Source organism: Uloborus diversus, chromosome 8 (genome assembly GCF_026930045.1).
Source record: "Uloborus diversus isolate 005 chromosome 8, Udiv.v.3.1, whole genome shotgun sequence".
Classification (NCBI taxonomy): Eukaryota; Metazoa; Arthropoda; class Arachnida; order Araneae; family Uloboridae; genus Uloborus; species Uloborus diversus.
The window spans coordinates 1,858,808-1,867,985 of record NC_072738.1 but is presented as its reverse complement, the minus strand read 5'-3'; the positions used below and the strand labels follow the sequence as shown (position 1 = coordinate 1,867,985).

Genomic DNA, 9,178 nt, shown 5'->3' with positions numbered 1-9,178 from the left:
ATTTAAGATAGAACAATAAACATGAAGGAAATAACTTATTGCGAACACATTCGAAAAACGTATCCAAAAGGTATGAATAACTAATTTTTAAATCTATAACTTAAAAGAGTTAAAAGTGACAAACATTTCGCATGTAAAATTTCATAAAATGTTTCGAAGATCTAAAAATTGAAAAAACACAATATGTTGCCAATTTTCAGAAAAAAATTACCTTTGAGAAAATTTAAAATGTTATTCTATGGAATTAAAAAAAAGAAAGATTTATTGGACAAATAAATTACAATTTTGTTAAGGTGAATTCTGAAATGGCTGATTGGCTAAACGAATAGCAAATCAGCTTCCCTAGTAGCACAAAAATATACAACGACGTAGGACCGACATAGATCGACGTTTTGAATCCCGATTGATAACGGATACAGTTTTTAAAATATAGAACTATGTCGAAGTATATTTTTTTCACTGGCTTTATATAAAAAGTGGTTTTTACTTCTTGTTTCGATTTTTTTTAAATAGTTAGCCATAATTAAAAGCGTTTATTTCGTAATTTTCTTATAAATATGCAATTTAGGAGAAAAATAGAAAAATTTTGCGAACGTCGAAAAAAGTCGTTTAATGTCGAAAGAAAATATTGTGACACCGACATATTTCGACATCAATCTATAAAATAATCCCCATATGGTTTTCTAAACATAGTTCTGTACCAAAATATGTTTTTATTTCGACATTTTATAAAAATTTCATATTTAAGCTGTTTTAAATCAAATGAGGAAAATAAATATACTTTTGCTTTGGTATATTTTCATTGGCAGATTATTAAAAGAAAAAAAAAAAAAAAACTTTGAAGCTGCAGATATCGAAACAATCTTTAAAATAAATGCCTCGAAGTTTTTACTGCTTATTTTTACGTTTGAAATCAATATGTCATTTTATTATACGAAAATATAGCGATATTCTTATTTGTATAGAAATCAGTAGTAAAATAGAAAAAATTGCAAACATCGAAAAACGTTTTTTGACCAATTTCGACGTGAATCTGTATAACTTTAACCAAGACCACTTCCGGAACCGGATGTCACGTGATCATGATGACGCTACTTTCAGTCTGTAAGTATTTGTATGGCGGCAAACGGCACGGCAACTTTGAAAGAAACAACGCCATTGATAAGTTGGATTCAGCATATTGAAACATCATTTTGCACTACAATTTAAGTAAGTAACATTACAAGCAAAGTTACAAAATATAAAATATTATGATTCTGTAGTTTTTGGCTGATTTTTGTATTATTTACAACGCTATTTCTTCTTATTGTGAGTTGAGTATTTGGAATGTGTGTTGAACTTAAGTTGATCTTATTCCATGTTATTTTTATTTTCCAGCTTTTAAAAATTGAGGTAGCATTCCCCCCCCCCCCCAATAATTTCAGTTCTTTTCTTACCCCTTCAAATTTTAATTTATACACTTGCTTTCATATTTGTTTTATTGTTTATGGCAGAGAATTATATTTATTTAGTAATGTTTGCATAAGATTTGTTAGCAAATAATGTACAAATAACATTATTTCCTATGCATTTAAGATGGTTTTATATTCCAAACTATTTTGGTCCTGTAAGTTTTTTTGAAGTACTTTGTTCAAATGCATTTTCTTGATTAGCATTTTAAGATGCAAATAATTTTTGCAGACTTCCCCTTTCTACTTAGGATTAGGAATTAGTTTCTCAGTTTCATTTTAATCCAATGCATTTTATATTGATCTGGGATGGATGAAATAACTTTATTGGTACACTTCGACAAGGGTCCCTTTTTACTAAATGAGGAAAAGGATTTCACTATTATTGGGGGAAAAAAAGGAGTTGTTTTTCTGGTCTAAAATGCATTGTGTCAGTGTTTCAATTCAAATATTAGATATCTATTCAAAGTGTGTTTACCTTTGCTGCTCAAAATTTTGTTTTTGTATTTCAGTGCAAGGGATTTTAGGTTTTGGACACTAAAAAATGTTTCTAGTTTCACTTATTTTGTGTATGAAATTAGTTCATTTTGTTGTTAATAGTGCAAAATGTTCAGCGTTCAAAATTATGGCTAGTCCACTGGTCCCAGACCAGTGAAACCTGCATCGGACCACAAAAAAAAAAAAAAAAAAAATCGGTGGTCCTCGGTACCACCAGCGCCTGGCAATTTATGATCACACTTTGCTAGAAAAAATTCAAAAGCATAAGCCTGGTTGATGCCTGAACTAATTATTAGCCAAACCATTCATTAACTTTTTTTTTTCTCAAATCGCTGTACAAGTACATAATTTATATGAATCATCCACATTTTATTCAGCATTTGAAACTAAGTAAAAATGGCAAAATTAAATTATCAAATTTTTGGTAGCCCATTTTAAGGGTTAAATAATGAAATTAGTTTTCAGACATAACACCTGGCTGTTTAAAATTTAAATGTTTATGGCCCTACAAAATTTTTTGAATGTAGTGCTTTATTTAATGTTAAATCAATTAGCTAAAAATAAGAAAGTTATATTTAAAACTAGTGGTACCCGGACGGCTTTGCACGTTGTAGAAAATTAAAAGGTCATTTGGTTCGCCTGTATATTTACAAATGATGGATGATGAATTCCTCGTCAATTTGCTATGTTAATTTGCTCGACCCTTGGCACATATCGTTGGCATTTGTTTGTCCATGTTATGATAATTTGCTTGGTAAAATGTTCCTAAAATTGGAATAGAAAAAGAACAAAATCGAATTTTGAAAAAATCGCTTTGAGGTGTTCGCCGAATTACATGGAAATCGGCCAAATGGTCTAGGCGCTATACGCGTAATAGACAGAGATCCAAATACAGACTTTCAGTTTCATTATTAGTAAAGATTACTTAATGAATGCAATCCTAAAGCGTAAATAATTTTACGCACAGACATATTTATTGGTTAAATTTAAAGCGGACCAATGATGTCTGTAGACTTGTACATTTTCATGTTGACTTGTACGAAGGACCAGTAGGATTTTTACTGATTCCTAACTTTGATGTTTGTCTAATTTATGTAAAGTACCTACCCCCTTTTGTGTGTGTGTGTTTAGTTTATGGATAGTTCTGTTGTTTGCATTCATTTTTCTTTTTCTATTACAGATTTGTTACCTAGTTAGTGTTTGAAAAATCTGCAGGAAAGTTAGTTTTGGGATATACTCAACAAGCAATAATGTTGCTGCAGACCCGGACAAAAATGGTAAGAAATCATATTATAGAAAATGTACAGTAGACTCTGCCTTATATGATTGGGGTCAATGTTATCAATCCTTTATTGCTATTATCAAAATCCCTCAGTCCCAATTTTCTCTATTCATTTGCATGTTCAAATAATCTTTTTTTGTTATCATTTTTTAATGTTATCAGTTTTCAAACTCGATTCTTAACTATCAATGAACTATTTAAAAGAATCATCTTGTATTTAAGTGTGCCAGTGTTTGTATGTTTTAGAATTCTCCCTATTAGAGACGAGCACTTTGGCTGAGTGCTGCATACTCGACCTGTCACTACTTGGCCGAATACTGAATATCAAATATACTTTAAGAACCACAGACAAACACATGATGAATTTTGAACTCATTGGAACTGTAGTATAGACCTCCATGTCCACATAAGTTTTTAAAACAAAACTTCATCTGAAATTTAATTATTCATCATTTAAAAACTTTTGCTTGTGTCAAAAATTTTACAAAAATGTTATTTTTTAAAATTAGAAGAAAGCAAATAAATAAAAGGTATGATTAACCAAGTTGGAATTAAAACAAATTATATCAACCTATTATTATAGTTCTAGTTGCCAAACATAAATAATTTTTTAAAGCAAATAAAGTGTTAAAACACAAATGTGCAGAAATCCTGCAGACCTGTGCTTCTACGTTGCAAGGAAGGTCTCTTTCTGTAGTGCATAAAGTGAGCTAATGGATGTAAATACATACAAAAATAATGTACTACAAAAATATCCGACTTTTGTCGGATATTTTTAACACATAAGCTCACATTTTGTGGATTGAAAAAGATATTCCTTGTAATGCCAAAACATGTGTCTGCAGTGTTCCTGCACATTTCTGCTTTTAACGTTTTATTTGCTTAAAAAAATGATTTATTTGCTTTTATTTTTAAATCGAAGGTATTTTTATATAAATTTTGTTTGTACCAAAAATCTATTTAATAATATAAAAATTTCATATTTTCTATAATTGCCTTTTTTGTCTCATTTTTAATAAATAAGTTTTATTAACTTTTTGTTGACATTAAAATAAAGATTTACTTCATTGAAGTATAACAAACTTCATTATTCTCAAAATTTAAATTTGAATTTTAAATAATTGCACTATATTATCTGCTTGGACTTTTTTTATTAACTGTAAACTCTATCTTGAACCAATATTCGATTTTTTTTTTTTTTTTTACAACTACTCGGTATTAGCCGAGTATCTGAGCAAAATTTGGCCGAGTACCAAGCAGTTACAGAGTACTCGGTACCCCTCAACTCCCTATTTATTCTAAGGAAAGGAGGATTGTACCAAGGAGTATATTGTTCACACAAATCTAGCAATTTGTAGAGATATGCACACTTGAGGTGGTCTTTCTTATAGTAATTTGTAGGACTCGACTGATGAATCAGCGCCGATGGTTCAACAATTTAGCCATCGGCATCGGCTGCCGATGCTAACTTGCAGGAAACATCGGCTCATCGGCCTTAAAAACATCAAAAAGCCTATGGAATTGGCCGATGTTTTTGAAAAAAAGGACCTTTATTTTTTAATACAAATTAAAGGGAGTTATTGTTTTCAAACAAAATTGTTTACTTAAATTTCAGTATGAATTTCTATTTTAGTCACCCCTGAAAAAGTTTTTAATACTGCATTCAGGTACTAAACAAGTTAATTATTGCGTTGTTTCTTGCGGCTGGATGTACGTATATATCTTTTATAAGTCATAACTCAAAAATGGTAAGTTGTAGAAGTTTAAATTTTCGCATGTGGGATATGCGCACGTTACAGTTGTGCACTTCCCTTTTTATTTTCGATCGGGTGTTATAAAAAGCCTATTAACTGATTTTTTGTGGTTATTAATTACTTATTTCAATGCAAAACTAATATAGCGTCTCAGACTGACGATCATTTGGTGATATATTGCAGAATTGGAGATCATGGAAACAAATATGATATGGCGAAACCGGTTTTGTTTCCTTTTGTTAAATTACCGTCGGTTCAATGGGAATCTTTCATTTTTCGATGTTTGTAATATGAATTACAGTAATGCAGTAATTTCTGTATTGCTTCGGCGGAGCTACAAGTTTGGGGCCCGTCGAAATACATTTTAGGGCCCTATTTCTCTATCACAGAAGTCATAAAACATTTATCATAAGCATTTTTGTAACTCCTACGGTGCCCCTATGGTTATGGGGCCTCTCGCGCAATTGCAACATTTGCTATATTTTAAATCTGCCACTGCACGTCAAAACAAACTCGGGTGCAAGCTTTCAAACGTTTTTTTTGCTCAATGTTTATGATTATTTTGAACTCTATTTTTTACGACTATTTTTTGTATTTCCGAGAACACTTGCGTGCCCCTCCTCCCACTCCCTCAATTTCTGAAATTAAACTCTAGTTGTAGTTCTGAGTAATTTAAAACTAACACTATTCATAAAATTAGAGATTTTTTTCCAAGCTTTATCTATTGTTTAGGAAGAATTTAGAGCACTAATGTAAGAAATTGATTAAAGACGTTTTAAATGGTGACATAATTCGGAAAACAAAGGGACTTATGAATTTTTTCTTCGGAAATGCTGGAGTAGATTCAGAAACTCTTCCGAGGCGTTGGTGGTAGCGGTTCTGTTCTAAAAAAAAATTAAGCAGAAGTTAGGGGCCGAAGTTTAACGTGAGTTACTCCAAAATCAGAGTGACCCCCTCTAACCCACCCTCGTCGTTTCAAGCATTTTTTAAATATTTAGCGATTATTTATTTTGGTCAAGAAAAGTCATTTTGTTTATTTCTTATACTTGTTTCACCTATATTTTGTAATGCGCCATCTTTTTTACATCATTAGTAGCGATCGATTTTTTTTTTCTGTTGTAAGTAACTATTTTTATGTATTTTTATAAAATCAATGAATAAGTTATTTTCATTTTCAGCATATGTTTAACAATATGTTATAGAAAAGTTTCAAGGATTTTCTGTTATGCAATTTTTTAAATTTCAGAAAATTATTGTTAAATTGAAGACAAGAAATTAATGATTAAACATTTACATTTCAAAACTTGCGAATATTCTTTTTTTAGTTCATACTTTTGATGTATAATACATCCTATAACTGTAAAATTTTTTGCATTTAAGTCGATTATTTCACTAATATTTTGAACATTTTCTTTTGTACACATGCATAAATGTCAAAAAATTTGGTTTATGGCTGGGAAAAATAACATGCATACAAATTGAAATTTTTAATGAAGAATTTAATTTCTACATTATTAGATTAAAATCAGTTGTATAAATACATATATATTTATACTTGAATGTTCACGTTGAATAAATATATTAAATAGTCAAAAAAAAAAAAAAAAAAAAAAAAAGAAAACATAATTTTGACACATTTTATTCTGTCATATTTTCTCGGAAAATAATTTTGGACACAAAGGTTTTGAACAGGGCATTATAAAGCTTGCCAACCCCACTTTCATTTGCACATGTATAAACATAGGGAAATTTGATTACTTTATCAAAAAAATAAATAATTAATGCATACAAATTAAAATTTTAATCAAGAATTTAACTTCTATGTAATTAGATTAAAATCAGCTGCATAAATAAGTTGAATGTTCACATTGAATAAATGTTCAGTATAAAACATTTCTTTGATACATTTTATTTTGTTTTTGATGTTTTGTCACAAACTAAAATTTTTCTATAAATATAGTTTTGGACAGGACGGTAAAAACCAGGGTTTTTACCGTAGTGTCCGAAACCTTGCCAAGCCTGCAGAGAAGCCTAAAAAACGTACGTACCTAAAACTTTTCACACCATTTGGTTGGACCTTTTGACTCTATTTTCACCTCCATAAAAAGGGGATATGAACGGGAACCCCCTTTAGAGACACAAGGAATGGTGCAATCTTTTGAGCACCTTTTTTTGTATCTGGGCGCTTGAATCTCATTTGAAACCATTCTGCAATTTGGTATTTGAAATCTTTGCTAAGTTTAGTCGTGATAATTATTACGTTTTGCTACTTCACTAGAGCATTCTTTTTTCTCTAATTTTGACTCATTTAAAAAATTTCAATTGTTATTCTACTAAGACTTTTTTTCGTTACATATTTACACTTATTTTTAGTGATCATGACTAATTTTTAGAACAGTATTTTATTATGATTATGACCTTGTTATGTCGAAAACTCTGCCTATATATATGTATATATATATTTTACTGTTCCTTCGATTTCGTGACACCAAGAGCGTACTGTATTTATCAATTTATTACTGTCTGAAACGTGTATATTTCTCAACGACAAGAGAAATTAGGTGGATTAGAAGAGTTATTTTGATGGAAAATGAATGTTTCCTCTCCTATTGATAGCGAAAATTATTGTTTTACATTTTTACGTCAATAGCTGTTCTTAGCTTATATCTAGATATCTAGTCTGTTCAAAATTTTTCTCAACAAAAATGTTAACAAAAGCTAATCAATATTATATAATTATTGGGGGAAATTATTCGATTAAGTGGGGATCTTTAACATTGCGTCTGTGGAGAAATATTTGGTTCCAAGAGGTTTAGAGGTTTTATTCATATAAGCTGGGTATTCATTCAACTGTTTCCTGATTAAGCAGGGCTGACAGTATTTTCTAGGTTTTCACCACAGTTTCTACCTGCAAAAAACCTAGTTTTTTTCCATGTCCTGGTAAAAAACTAAACCCTGCTATATGTGTTGAAATTGAGAGTTCTATTCGGGAGGTTCGACTCCAAAACTCCTTGGCTGTGCCATTCATACTATTTCAAAGAAAAGTGCATTTTTTGCAATTTTAACATTACATTACTGGTACAATCAACATGACTAATTCAATTCTCCCCTGTGACTGTCTAAAAACAGTTGTTCTTACTCAGTATACAGTCGATTGATTGTATATTATCGATAAGTAGGAAAAATAATTCTCCATGTCTTTTCCATAATCTATCACAAAATAGCCAAAAATTGATGGTTTATTATTTTGTACAGTAAAAAATGTTTAATGTTTTTAATTCTTATGTTTTTTAGCTGGTGCTCCCTATGCTATTTCAATACGTGAAAACAAGATTTGGTTAACTATTCTGAAGACTTCATGTGTGGAAAGGATTGAGTGCTGCGAACAATCCCAATTCTCCATGGTGAATGGATGATTAGATTGTGTTGCTCCGGTCTTTACCTTAGTGTGTTTAATTGACTTCATATATTTACAGCTGATGCAGTGTTTCCTGTATATACTATGTAAACCAGTTCTATTTAATTCATTTTTAATAAATATTTTAAGAAATAGTTTTGTTTCTACTCTTTATTTTGGCAAGATATTGTATTTTGCTACGAGAAGTCTTTAACTCTTGAATAACAACTTTATTCCCAAAAACTGAAAAACTACTAAGTAATTTCATGCCTTGCATAAAAGAAAATCTAAGAGCCTCAACCTGCATTCCTCTGTTACTGCTTTTAAAAATTACTACTAAAAAGTATTGCTGAAAAAGTACAATTTCAGTTTGTAGTCTCATGCTTAGAAGAAACATAAGTATACTCTTATTTTTCTGTTCTTTCTACTGTTTTTACTGATGTGGTTATTGTTTTATTGAAGATGTCATTTATAGGTATAGTATGGTGATTTATGCATAATAAGTAAAATATATTTAATGATTATTTTATATTTATTGGAATTTGAAGGTTGACTGTTTTTTTACTGTAAGAAAGCTTTATTTTTACTACTTTTTATTTACTGACAAAAAAATATGTTAAGCAGAAATTATTTCTGAAATTTTTGCTGTATTATACTGCAAAATGCAAAAGCCATCGTATTTACAAAACGTGAAAGATTTTAACCGTCTTATTTAATCCTAGTTTATTAATTATTATTTATTAAATTTCAATTTACTTGTTTTTTCATTTAAGAATTTTAGAAAAAGGGCAATTTTCTT

The 9,178-nt window shown here is 29.9% G+C and overlaps 1 long non-coding RNA gene across 1 annotated transcript; it reads left to right on the top strand.

The window, feature by feature from the left end:
* The first annotated feature begins 1,120 nt into the window (after positions 1-1,120).
* LOC129228137 (uncharacterized) lies at positions 1,121-8,487 on the top strand. Its single transcript, XR_008580891.1, has 3 exons — positions 1,121-1,209; positions 3,127-3,223; positions 8,277-8,487. It is a non-coding gene; the product is annotated as an uncharacterized LOC129228137 (long non-coding RNA).
* The last annotated feature ends 691 nt before the right edge of the window (positions 8,488-9,178 follow it).